The 14,383-nt window shown below is 44.8% G+C and overlaps 1 long non-coding RNA gene across 2 annotated transcripts in view; it reads right to left on the bottom strand.

Annotated features, from left to right (window-relative positions):
• Positions 1–14,383, bottom strand: part of LOC129704237 (uncharacterized) — a 76,027-nt gene that overhangs the window by 41,022 nt on the left and 20,622 nt on the right. For both annotated transcript variants that reach the window (XR_008724704.1, XR_008724703.1), the window contains exon 2: positions 11,574–11,725. This is a non-coding gene — a long non-coding RNA (uncharacterized LOC129704237). The remainder of the gene's footprint in view (positions 1–11,573; positions 11,726–14,383) is intronic.

Raw genomic sequence — 14,383 nt, forward strand, 5'->3', positions numbered from 1 at the left:
CCTCCAACCGGCCCTTGCCCCTCTCGTCCGACATCGCCAGTTCCGTCCTGGTTCTGCCGATCTTCGAGCATTTGGCCAGGTTACCAGTGCCGCCGAACGACATGCCTTTGGGCAAGTTACTAACGCCACTGACCAACGAGCCTTTGGGGTGGGCTTCTAACGTTCATTTGTCTCTCTTTGTCCCCAGGCCAACTACGGAATGGCATTCTTATTTCCCACTTGCAAAGGAGGTCAAGACTTTCTGCCGTGAAAAGGAATCCAAATGTGCCTCTAGGACCTGGTGTCTGCGCTAAATTGCAGGCCTCTGCTGCCCACTGCTGGGTCTGCAGTAGGTGAATTAGTTTCCAGCCATTCCCACTGAGTTCAGGGCTGCCAAGCTGGTTGGATGCATTCCCAGACATTTCAACAAATGAAAATTTCAATACAAAATAATGAGAGGCATAGATAGAGTGGATGCGGAGAGGATGTTTCCACTGGTGGGAGAGTCTAGGACCAGAGGTGACAGCCTTGGAATTAGAGGGCGCTCTTTCAGAAAGGAGGTGAGGAGGAACTTCTTTAGTCAGAGGGTTAGTGAATCTGTGGAACTCATTGCCACAGAGGGCTGCGGAGGCCAAGTCAGTGGATATTTTTAAGGCAGAGATAGACAAATTCTCGATTAGTACGGGTGTAAATGGTTATGGGGAGAAGACAGGAAAATGGGATTAAGAGGCAGAGATAGAAACATAGAAACATAGAAAATAGGTGCAGGAGTAGGCCATTCGGCCCTTCGAGCCTGCACCGCCATTCAATATGATCATGGCTGATCAACCGACTCAGTATCCTGTACCTGCCTTCTCCCCATACCCCCTGATCCCTTTAGCCACAAGGGCCACATCTAACTCCCTCTTAAATATAGCCAATGAACTGGCCTCGACTACCTTCTGTGGCAGAGAATTCCAGAGATTCACCACTCTCTGTGTGAAAAATGTTTTCCTCATCAAAGATCAGCCACGATTGAATGGTGGAGTAGACTCGATGGGCCGAATGGCCTAATTCAACTCCGATAACTTGTGAACTCTTTTCCCCAACCACCCACACATCATCGCTTTGTAAAGCCAGCGAACAAAATACTGAAAGAAGATCTTGTCTCTGGTTTGCTGGCAACAATGTCCAGGTGATTTATCTTCAGTTCTGGGAGAATCCCAAATAGTCCAGGAAGTTGGCAACGTTAATCAATTGCTAGGCATCAGTTGGCAGTGCTATCTCTTGATGAGTTGGAAATGATATGTGCTGCATCACTGGCCCTGTCCGCGTGGGTTGATTTATGTTTGGGGCTTCATGGTGTTCTGGGGGGGTAGAGAATGTACATAATTTTCTCATTGACTGATGGTTCTGGAAGTTCATCATTGTTGTTCATAAACGTTGAAATCAATTGCTAGTGCATTAAAGTTGGCAGTGCTGGGAATCTCTTGATTTAGATGTAGGTTGGAAATGATACGTGCTGCCTCAGCCATTGGCCCGATTGTGGCGCTGTTTGGAGGGGGCGGGTTGAATTTTGATGCTGTTAATCGGGGCGTAAATCATTAACGAAACAATCGCTGCAAGAGCGGGTAGAGCTGGGGGTAATAGTTTTAAAATTTGTTTGATTCTGGAGGGTTTTTGTAACAATTAAAGGTATGTACCTTATTTTTACATTAAATGGGGCATTGACAAATGACTGTGCTCATTTTGGGGTTCCCGCAGTATTTTACTCGGCACTTGAGTTCATCATTAGCTATGTCAACGTTCATAAACTCCACATGAACCCACTAGAAAACATTTAAATGGGCATTTATGTACAGCTATTAAATTTTCCTTGGGCTATAAATTAATGTAAATTAGATATAAAAAAATATTGTGAATTATTTGTGAATAATCTTTGGACACTTAGGCTATTTAAAAATGTTAATCTTTTTGGGAATCCAAGATCCAGCTTTTTTGTAATGTTTGAAAATCAATAATAAGATGCCTATTTCCGAGTATGAAAAATAATATTTCTCAGAATGTCAAATTAAAATGTTATGTTATTGAGATAAATTGCCACAAAATTTTGTAACATTGCATTCGCCACTGTAGAATTTCGAGCACCTCCACCTCAATTTTGCCCTCACAATTAGTTTTATTTTTAATGATTTTCTGCAGATATCTGTACAACCTCCTGTGAATACCGCCACAGGAAAGTATATTGGAAATCATGAGTCTGGTGTTCTTCACGTTTAGTGGACACAGTGGTGCATCTGGTAAAGCCACTGCTTCACAGCGCCAGGGACCCGGGTTCGATCCTGACCTTGGGTGCTGTCTGTGTGGAGTTTGCACACTCTCCCTGTGACCACGTGGGTTTCCTCCGGGTGCACCCGTCTCCTCGCACGTCCCAAATACGTGTGGATTTGCACGCTAATTGGACACTTTAAATTGCCCCCCTTGTATGTGAGAAGTGGGTGCAAATGTGGGATAACATAGAACTAGTGTGATCGGTGGCTGGTGTGGACGGCAAGGCCTGTTTCCATGCTGCTTCTCTCAACAAAACTAAAATGACAGCAGGGAAAATCATTCAGTAACCTCAGTGCTCAAGTTCCCAGTCATATAATCTCATCACACAAAGATCACTGCAGGAGCCCCCCACTGCGATCGCATGTTGGAAGGAGCACTGCAGATTTTGTGACTCTCGTTAGGGGGCGGCACGGTGTTGCAGAGGTAAGGTTTACATCGCAAACGACCCTGGTTTGATCCTAATCACAGGTGCTTTCTGCATGGAGTTTTTGTGCGTTCTCCCTCTGACCCTGTGCGTTTTCTCTGTGTGCTCCAGTTTCCTGCTACACTATATGGTTTGTAGGTTAATTGGCTTGGGCAAAATGGTGAAACTGCCCCAGTGCGTGCAGGATGATTGCTGTTCGGCGCGGACTCGGTGGAACGAAGGGCCTGTTTCCACGCTGTATCGCTAAAGTCTAAAGTAAAGTCTAAAGATTAATCTAAAGTTAACCGTAAGCATATAGAGTATTAAAATAATTTTTTTTTTTTTTAAAACGGGAACATAGGGGAAAGGAGAACGACTATTTAGTCAGTTACTTGATTGATTAGAACTGCCTCAGCTGGTGCTTCAGTGCATATGCACGTTAGTGATGGTGTGTTCAGATGTCAGCTGTGTCTCATCCCCGCGTCAGAATGAGTGTGGGTTCAAGTTTCATTCCGAGCACTCATCGTTTAACGCGGAGTGATGAATCAGTGCAGTGCTGAGATGCCACCCTTAAAGTGATAGGTGCATGAGTAGGTCATTCGGCCCATCGAGCCAGCACCGCCATTCACTGTGATCATGGCTGATCATCCACAATCAGTACCCCGTTCCTGCCTTCTCCCTGTATCCCTTGACTCCCCTATCTGTAAGAGCTCTATCTAATTCTCTCTTGAAAGCATCCAGAAAATTGGCCTCCTGAGGCTGAGAATTCCTCAGATTCACAACCCTCTGGGTGAAAAAGTTAGGGGTGACACAGTGACGCAGCGGTAGAGTTGCTGCCTTGCTGCGCTTGCAGCCCTGGAGACCTGGTTCGATCGTGGCTACAGTCTGGCTGTCTGTACGGAATTTGTACGTTCTCCCCATGACCTCGTGAGTTTTCTCCCAAGATCTTCGGTTTCCCCCCACACTCCAAAGACATACAGGTTTGTAGGTAAATTGTCTTGGTGTATGTGCATGTTAGTGTGTGTCGGATTGTGTTAGTGTGCGGGAATTGCTGGTCGGTGAGGACTTACTCAGTGTAGCTCAAAGCTAGACTAAAACTAAAGCATTAAGGGCCTGTCCCACCTGGGCGTCATTTGCGCGTCACTCAGGTGGCGCTCGAAGGTTTTCTGAATCCCCAAATCCTGGGGCGCCGCGCACGACCACACGTCACTGCCACGCACCATGCGTGCGTAATGCACGCCATACATGCGTAATGCATGCCATGCGCGCATCATGTGCGCATCACGACGCATAAATTAAGTCACGTAAATAACATGCAAATGACGCCCAAGTGGGACAGGCCCTTTAGAATGAGATCCTGTTTACATTTGTAATTTAGTAAATCTGGCTTTTCCCAGTCATGATAAAGTTGGCCACATGGAGGCGCAGTGAGTCGGAGCAGGGCTCTCTGTCCACTGAACTACCACAGAAACATAAGCATTCCTTCATGCTTTGGAGATTGGAGAGGATGTATTTTGCTTTGTCCTCATAGGGTCATAACTGATATATTCATAACAGAATTAGACCATTCGGCCCATCAAGTGTACTCTGCCATTCAATCACGGTTGATCCTAATTGAATGTTAATCTCTATAAGCAAATATGAAACATGTTTCCATTTTATTTTATCATATTTAATTTTAATGTCAATTGAATGGAAATTAAGTAGAAAGTAAATTGTTTTCAGATACCTTCACACTGTGTGCAATTTCATTGAACATTTGTATTTTATATTCACTGTCCTAAATGTATTTTATTAATTGAGGTTTTCCAACTGCATTTTAACAGCATGATTGATTTGGAAGTTTTGTGGGCTGAGTTTTATCATTGAAATGCCCAACGGTATGCCATTTTGATTTCAGTATGTTAATATCTCCCTTTCCTGCCTTGTGAATGTTTCACCCCTGTCGTCAAGTAACATTGTGAAGATGTGTCTGATTGTTAGCAAATTCACCTAGTGGTCACACCCAAGAATGACAATTGTAGTGAAATCTTAGGGATTGTAACACTCAGTCCTACTAATCAATCAAACCACAATAAATCTTTACTCTCCAACCTCATGCCCAGCCAGTAGAGAGAGCTCCAGTTTAATTTGAGTTGACTGTCTCTCGTGTCTTCAGCTTCAAAAATGCCTTTTCTCCTTCACATAAAAACAGAGCATGCTGAAAATATGTAGCAGGTTTAACGGCAACTGTGGACAATGTTGTATGGTTCATAATCCAAAAACATCAGCTCTGTGTCTCTGTCCACAGTTGGTGGGATAACTTTATTTATATCCAACATTTTTGGTTGTTATTGCAATGTCTGCAGTTCATATTGACTTTCCTCTAAAGTGTCAAACTGTGATTGAAATTCGAATCATAGGCGTGGAAACAGGCCCTTCAGCCCAACTCGTCCATGCCAATCAAGATGCCCTATCTAAAGTAGTCTTATTTCATGTTTGGCCCACAGCCTTCCCAGCCCTTCCTATCCATGTACCTGTCCAAGTGTATTTTAAATGCTGCTATAGTGTCTGCCTCAGCCACCTCCTTTGGTAACTCGTTCCATATAGAGTCATATAGCGTGGAAACAGGCCCGTCGGCTCAACTTGCCTGCACAAGCCAACATGTCCCAGCTACACCTGCCTGTATTTGGCCCATATCCCTCTAAGCCTGTCCTATCCATGTACCTGTCTAACTGTTTCTTAAACGTTAGGTTTTCCCTGCCTCAACTACCTCCCCTGGCAGCTCGTTCCATACACCCACCACCCTTTGTGTGAAAATGTTGCCCCTCAGATTCTTATTAAATCTTTTCCTCTTCACCTTAAACCCACGACCTCTGGCCTTCGATTCCCCTACTCTGGGCAAGAGACTCTGTGCATCTACCCGATCTATTCCTCAAATGCCCACTCTTAGTGCGACAGCCTTCCTTGTTTTTGTAGTTAGTTCTTTTCTATGGTATTTGCAATGTGTTTTGGTTTGGCAACTAATAAATGAAGGCTTAGTTGCTGAAAGGGATTGTATGTTTAAACTCCAATGCCAAAGTTAATTAAAGGTAAAATCCATGTCTGCCATGTCTGTCTATGATGGCCTTGCTCAGTACTGCATCTGCTTTACTTTCAATGTTATCAATGTGTTGATTAACCTGTTTGAACAAAGAAGGGTCTTGACCCAAAACGTCACCCATTCCTTCTCTCCAGAGTTGCTGCCTGTCCTGCTGAGTTACTCCAGCTTTTTGTGTCTATCTTTGGTTTAAACCAGCATCTGTAGTTCCTTCTTACACTTAACATCTGGCACAGCAGACTGTTTGGTCAACAGAATCCAAATGGGTTTGTAATCCCAACCCTTTCTCCCCAACTCTGAATTTTTTTCAAGTGTTTGTCAACTTCTCTTTGGGGAAAAAAACCCCAAAAGTAGGAGTTGCTGCTTCAGAGCACCAGAGACCTGGGTTCAATCTTAACCTCCGATGCTGTCTGTGTGGAGTTTGCATGTTCTCCCTGTATGTAGATTTCCTCCGGTGCTCCGGTTTCCTCCTACATCCCAAATGCATGCACGCATGTAAGTTAATCGGCCTCCATAAACTGTCCTGGGGAGTGGATGCGAAAGTGGGATAATGTAGAACTAGTGGGAACAGGTGAACATGGGCCAAAGGAGCCTTTTCATGTGCTGCATTTCTAAACTAAATTCTTCATCCACCACTTGTGTAAGACCGCGTGCCCTGGTATCAGCTCTCCAGGAATCGGCAAAAGTTGCTTCTCACGTATTCCATCCATACCCTTCATCGTATAAAAACGAAGGCCAATTGATTTCTCTTGAGCCTTCCTGCTGTGTGCAGAACAACCCAGCTTCTCTCGTTCATCTGCGCTGCTTTAAAGTTTCCGTCCCCTGAACCATTCTCGTAGTTCCCTCCTGCAATTTTGACCGTACTTTCTCAATCTACCTATAGCCTGGGAACACAGAACTGGGAAGTGTGTTCCAACCGGGGTTGAACTTGCTCTTCTTTGATGCGCTTAGCACAACGTACGTGGCTTTCAACTTCATGTCCCTGTATGTAAAGTACGAAGGTCTGAAGCTTTCAATGGTTTGGTTATTATCACGTGAGCCAAGGTACAGTGTAATACCTTTTTTGCACAAATGAGGACCCGGCGTGGGACACTTTGTATCTCTGTCGGCGTCCTTTCTGTGGCGACTCTTTGCATACCTTGGCTATTGCTAAACAAAGAATATCACTGTGACTTGTCACGTGTGACAATTAAGTGTCATTCATTTATTAATTCAGTAAAAGATCAACCCTTCCCTGCTTCTTACACCTTAGCTGAAATTTAAAAATAAACACTAGGGAAAAGAGCATGATAGGTTGTAATACCAGTAATCCAGAGCCCAGCATAATGGTCCAGGACTTAATCCCCCAGCTGCATCTGTGCAAGTTCAATTCAATTAATTAAATAAAAATTAAGCTGGAATGAGCACCCAATTTCATTAGTGGGGTATAAATGTGATAGATGGGTGTTAAAGCGCACGGTGGCGCAGCGGTAGAGTTCCTGCTTTACAGCGCTTGCAGTGCCAGAGACCCGGGTTCGATCCCGACTACGGGTGCTTGTCTGTACGCAGTTTGAACGTTCTCCCCATGACCTGCGTGGGTTTTCTCCGAGTTCTTGGGTTTCCTCCCATGCTCCAAAGACGTACAGGTTTGTAGGTTAATTGGCTTGGGGTTTGTACACTTGGTATAAGTGTAAATTGTCCCTAGTGTGTGTAGGTTTGTGTTAATGTGCGGGCATCGCTGGTCGGTGCGGTCTCGGTGGGCGAAGGGCCTGTTTCCCCGCTGTATCTCTAGACTAAAACCCATCTAGTTTACTAATATCCTCGAGGGGAGAAAAGCTGCCAACATTGCACCATCCTGCTAGAGTGGACTCCAGACCAAGAATAATAGGGTTGATTCTTAAATGTCTCGTGAAATGGTCTGGCATGCCATTAAATTAAAAGAAAATCGCAGAGAGCGAGGGAAAGCAAGGGTTTAGGAGAAACATTTGCCATCATTCAGTCTTTTGGCATCACTTCTGTCGCTAATGTGGACTGCAAGTTTGCTGTCCATTGTTGAATTGATCCAAGTGTATATCCTAACTTATGAACATGAACTTATGAACTGAACAATGGTATTTTTACTTGGTGCAGCATAGGTTCATATGTTCTAAGAGTAGAATTAGACCATTGGTCCCATCAAGTCTACTCTGCCATTCAATCATGGGTGATCTATCTTTCCCTCTCAACCCCAGTCTCCTGCCTTCGCTACATAATCCCTGACACCCTTACTTATCAAACCGGCTTGTAAACGCAATACTCATAGATAACAGATAATAACCAAAGACAAAGATCTGTAATTTATTAACCCCACTATCAATGTCTGAAACCCTTTGCACAACCAAAAAGTCCATATCTCATAAGGTCATAAGATATAGGAGGATAATTAGGCCATTCGGCCCATCGAGTCTAGTTCGTGTTTTGTAGTGATCAAGGGCCTGATGGCTGCTGCGGAAAAACAAACTTTGAACCTCCGAAATTTCACCCAGACAGATCTCCCATGGAAAACTCTCAAACAGCACGAGGAGGTCTTTAACCCCATCAAATGCAGTGGTGAGTCCCAACGCCTCGCTTCCCTGAGCAGTTTCCATCAAGCACACAGCCCTCAAGGTTCCTTCCCTTGGCCTGTCTACGATTGACCAGCACTGATTTCAGTGACGTTGCCCTCTGGGCAGAAGGAAGGCAGGTGGGGAGAGCCAGCATTGGTGATAGGGAGCTTACTGTAGCAGCTGGATACAGATGGAGTTGGCAGCTCGCCCACCCATCTCGACAGCTGTAATGGCCTGGCTTGGGCAAGGCAGAGGGATTTATGACAGGACACAAATGTAATTGCTTTTGTCTTTGCATCTAATTCAAAATTATTTTTAGACGACTATTCAGATTATGATAAACATGAATGTGATTAATGTGTCTAAATGTTTTATATATAAAAATTCCACTGTGTGTGTGCGCGCGTGCGATACAAAAAATAGCCCTATAGTGCCACATACTGGCAGCCAGTGGCAACTGCAGTGGAAAGGGGGGAAAAAATGCCCTGCATTGAAATTTTTAAAGGATACAGATTTATCTTTACACTTTATAAAACTGAAAATAGATTTTTTTTTCTTCCTGTTGAGTTATCGAATTATAGGTCCTTCCAGGGTTGCAACAAGGTCCTGTTCTTGAGAATGGGGGACACGGTGGGGCAGCGGTAGAGTTGCTGCCTTACAGCACCAGAGACCCATGTTCGATCCCGACTACGGGTGCTTGTCTGTACGGAGTTTGTACATTCTCCCCGTGACCTGTGTGAGTTTTGTCCGGGATCTCCGGATTCCTCCCACACTGCAAAGACGTGCAGGTTTATAACTTACGTGGCTTTGGTGATATTGTAAATTGTCCCTAATGTGTGTTGGATAGTGTCAGTGTACGGGGGTCGCTGGTTGGAGTGGACTTGGAATACCTGTTTCCGCATTGTATCTCTAAACTAATCTAAACTAAACTGTTCATAACCTGAATTTAACAGCGGTGAATGTAGCAAAGATCCTGTGTTTAATTGTCATATGTACCCACAACTGAACATATTTTACTTGTAGCAGCATACCAAGCTTGTAAACACAATACTCATAGATAACATATATTAAACAAACAAAAAAAATCAATAAATTAATAAACACAATTCTTAGTGTAAAAATGCCTGAAGCCCTAAAGACAGTCTGTAGTTCATAAGACATGGGGCCAATATTCATATGATGTTGGGATTTAGGAAAGCAAATTTAATGCTTACATTATCAAGAGGACTGGAATATAAAAACAGAGATGTAATGCTGAGGCTCTATAAGGCTGGTCAGGCCACATTTGGAGTAATGTGAGCAAATTTGGGCCCCTTATCTGAGGAAATATGTACTGGCTCTGGAGAGAGTCCAGAGGCAGTTTACAAGAATGATTCCAGGAATGAGTGGGTTAGCACATGATGAGCATTTGACAGCACTGGGCCTCTACTCGCTGGAGTTTAGAAGGTTGAGGGGGGACCTCATTGAAACTTACTGAATAATGAAAGGCATAGATAGAAGTGGATGTGGAAAAGGATTTTGTCACTGGTGGGAGAATCTAGGACCAGAGGTGATAGCCTCGGAATTAAAGGGCCCTCTTTTAGAAAGGAGGTGAGGAGGAACGTCTTAAGTCAGAGGGTAGTTAATCTGTGGAACTCATTGCCACTGAGGGCTGTGTAGGCTGTCAGTGGATATTTTTGAGATGGATAAGTACCCATCAAAGGTTATGGGTAGAAGGCAGGAAAATGGGATTAGGAGGTTGAGCTCACCCATGATTGAATGGCAGGGTAGACTCGATGGGTCGAATGGCCTAATTCTACTCCTATAACTTGTGAACTTGTGAAATGAGAACTGTTCATAACCTGAACAGTTTGCAAGTCTGAATTGTGGCTGTGAACTGAATTTCCACATAGTAGAAGATGCATGCAGAGATGGATTATCCAGTAAGTTTATATTTTTTGTGTAGTTTAGAGATACAGCACAGAAGCATCACCAGCCCACCAAGTCTGCACCGACCAGCGATCCCCACACACTAGCGCTATCCTACACATAGTAGGGACAATTTACAATTTTACCAAGCCAATTAACCTACAAGCCTGTAAATCTTTGGAGTGTGGGAGGAAAACCGGAGCTTCCGGAGAAAACCCAGGCAGGTCACGGGGAGAACGCACAAACTCGGTACAGATAGCACCCGTAGTTAGGATTGATCCCGGGTCTCTGGCGCTGTAAGGCAGCAACTCTACCGCTGCGCCACCTTGCCGACGGTCTGGAAAGACATTTAAAATCTTATTTTGGCATTCTCAATAATAGAGCCGGCAGTTTCAAATGTTACGAATAAAATTTAGATTGATATTCTTTCAAAAGACTTTTCAGCAGAAGAGGTTGTTAATGGTCTTGGCAGTTTTTAAAAGGACACAACTGTAGACCCGAAAGGCATGTCTCGCGATAAGATTTACAAAATGGACACCAACGTGTTTACTAGAATGTATAGGAAGGAACTGCAGATGCTGGTTTAAATGAGAAACAGACACAAAATGCTGGAGTAACTCGGTGGGACAGGCAGCATCTCTGGCGAGATGGAACGGGTGACGTTTTGGGTCGAGACCCCTCTGCAGACTGATGCCAGGGGAGAGGAGAGAGAGAGAGAGAGAGAGAGAGATAGATAAGGAAGTGTAAGGTGTGAAAATAGGGCAAAGGGAATGTAGATCAAGGAAAATGTAGAATTGATCGTTGCTAGTTGGGCTTTATAATTTAATCGTTAAGAAGTCAATCTGGAATGCACGTCATAGAGATCAGTGACCTACAACATCAGGTAGGTAGGTGTCCCTGACATTTCAGTACATCACACATCAGTTAACAGGAAACATTTCAACTTTGTGAGACCTCACACGAAATGGGGGAATAACTCTAATCCCCTCGGGAGGCAAATAAAAGAAATATCGGCGTGACCAGGAGGGAGCCGGTAGGAGGGTGAACCGGCGACACAAAGATGGAGAGGGACGTCAGTTTGCAGGAACGGCTCCAGGACAACGAGCGCGCGGGCCTGCCGCACTTCGGACTTTTAATAATGTCGCCGCCCGCCTGTGCAGTGAAGGCAAAAATTATTTCACAGTGCAGTTGCACATGTGACTCATAAAGCACTATTGAACCGCTCTTGTCTGCTCCTGTCACAAATTGCCAGTTCATCACTGCTGTCATTACAGTGATAGGCATTAGTTGATGCCCCCTGAAATCCAAAGTGATCCAAAAGTGAACTTACCTGTAGCTGGTGGCAAGTCCTTGCCCTTTCATACTTGTTACCCCCCACTGGTGGAGTTCCTGGCATCCCTTGGCGGAGCCGCCTTTCTTCTGTGGGGCTTTCACCATTTGTTTCTTTCACCGCTTGTGGTTGTTTAGGCACAGGTCATCTTGCTGCAACAAGGAGAAGTGACAATTGTGAATCTTGCGTGGGCTTCTCTGTAAGGGTCGGTGCACACTTTGGGCTGATTCAAGGCCCTGCTACAGTTTACAATGTACAGGCTTGGCAAATGGTTGTTCCGACAGCCCTTGGCAATTGTACCGAAAGGCTAAGGTGGATCTCCAGCAACTTAACTGGTTCAGGGTAACATCACCAGGTCAATGGGGTCATAAACAGCTCTCCCGGTTGAAACAAAATGCTGGAGTAACTCAGCGGGTGAGGCAGCATCTCTGGGGAGAAGGAATGGGTGACGTTTCAGGTCGAGACCCTTCTTCAGACAGGTCTGAAAATCCCCAGTTGTGTCCTCAGACACAGAAACATTTTGCTATATCTTGTTAAGTGCATTTGATTCTGGGTGTCTAGTGGTACGATGTGAATCTTAACATTTTTAGCTGACAATTTAAATTTTGCTAATGGCTTCAAGAGAGGAGTCCAGGAGACCAAGGAGCTAATTGAACAGTAAAGGTAATATGTACAGGAAGGAATTGCAAATGTTAGTTTACACCAAAGATAGACACAACATGCTGGAGTAACTCAGCGGGACTGGCAGCATCTTTGGAGAAAAGGAATGGGTCGAGACCTTTTTCCCTGACTGAGAATCGGGAGAGAGAGACACAGTGATATGGAAGGGTAAGGTGGGGAAAGGAGAGGACAAAGGGGACGAAGATCAAGGAAAATATAGAATAGATCATTGATGACTTGGGGAAGGTGATAACGAACTGCCAACAACCACAAGGGTCGAGGCCATGTCACCCGTTCCTTCTCGCCAGAGATGCTGCCTGTCCCGCTGAGTTACTCTAGTAAAGGTAATATGTATTCTCAGATTGGAAACTCCATCATCCAAGGGAAAAGAAACAGCCCCATAGGCGCAGGAAGGAAGAACGCTAAGAGACCTCCAACATTCAAGGTCCCAGCCCATTGAGAGACGAGGAATAAAGCAAGATTGTCAGGTCCAGAGAGGAAGATGACACTCGCTGAAGGAACACTTCAAAGAAATCCTCACATGAAGTACTTTCCTTGACTTGAACACCCTTGATTCTACCTCTGTCCAAGGCAGCCTTGCCACGACACCTAACCAACATGCTGACAAGGCCACCTTCCAACTAAAGCCAATAACGTATCTGAAGAAACTAACTCGTAATTACCTTCAATATGTATAGGAAGGAACTGCAGATGTTATTTTCCGGTTTGAGTAACTCTGGCGCTGCATAGACACAAAAAGCTGAGTAGGCAGGTCAAAGCAGCAAGGTGACCCTGATCCCTTTCTCCAGAGTTGCTGCCTGACCCCACTAAGTTACTCCAGCTTTTTGTGGCTATCACAAAAAAGCTGGATCTGTAACTCAGCGGGACTGGCAGCCATCTCATAGAGACTTGAGGACCTAAGGAATGGGTGACGTTTGCATGGTACATTGATCAGACCATCTCATTCACATGCCCAATATCACTCTGCTCTGAGTTCTAATAGAGTGATGGTTAATAGACACGGAGAGAAACAGTTTCAAGAAGACAATCAAAGCCTCTGAGAAAAGACAACATCCCCACTGATTCTTTAAACTTTAGACATAACTTAAGATTAAGACTTTATAGATATAGTGTGGAAAGAGACCCTTTGCCCACCGGATCCTCGGTGACCAGCGGTCACTAGCAGTATCCTACACACTAGTGACAATTTACAATTTTAACCTGCAAACCTGTACATCTTTGGAGTGTGGGAGGAAACTGGAGCACCCGGAGAAAACCCACGTGGTCACGGGGAGAACGTACAAACTATGTGCAGACAGCCCCTCTGTGGTCCGGATTGAACCCGGGTCTCTGGCGCTGTAAGGCAGCAACTCTACCGCTGCGCCGCTGGGCTGCCCTTCCTGGCAATCCCTGGCCCAGAGCTGTTCCATGTGGTGGAGGAGTAGATTTAAGAAACCCGAGTCCAGACCGGACAAACTCGGAAGACCCTCAGAATTGGTGTGCCACCTAACAAACTGCCCTCCCGCTCGCCCACCCGACTCTTCCTGCCCACACTGGCCTCAGCAGCCACCTTTACAACCCTCAGAATCAGAGTTGAAGAAAGTCATCCTTGTTCTGAAAGGACTGCCTGAGATTAAAGTGAAGCTACAATTAACAAGAGCCAGCCCGCCTACATGGTGGGCTGCAGCAAGGGTCAGGTGAAGGGTACATTCCCTGCTGCTGAAGGTCATAATGTGCTTAGACTTGACAGAATCCAGTTTAAATTCTTACAAGATCTTGACGGATAATTATTTTCTCATTCATTTCACATTTCCTGGGCTGCACAAGACAAGGGGTTCCAGCAACAAGTCAACTGATATTACTGGAGTTCAATAGTCAGTCGAGTACAGACTGACCCTTTTCCACTCTCTATCCCTGATGTGTTGCACTACGACACCTAAGGAGGAACTATTCACAGTTCCTCCCGGAACAGTCACTTCCAGCCTGAGAATTAAACACCTACTTCATTCATTTCACCTTGCACGTAGAAATAAATAGCAGTGATGATCTTTTTCACCAACTCTTGGAATAAGACAAAGTAGATATTTATCAACATTTACTGATTTAAAAAAAATTTGAATTCAAGCCTGCATCTACTTTTGATTTTCTTT

Source organism: Leucoraja erinacea, chromosome 15 (genome assembly GCF_028641065.1).
Source record: "Leucoraja erinacea ecotype New England chromosome 15, Leri_hhj_1, whole genome shotgun sequence".
Taxonomy (NCBI): domain Eukaryota; kingdom Metazoa; phylum Chordata; class Chondrichthyes; order Rajiformes; family Rajidae; genus Leucoraja; species Leucoraja erinaceus.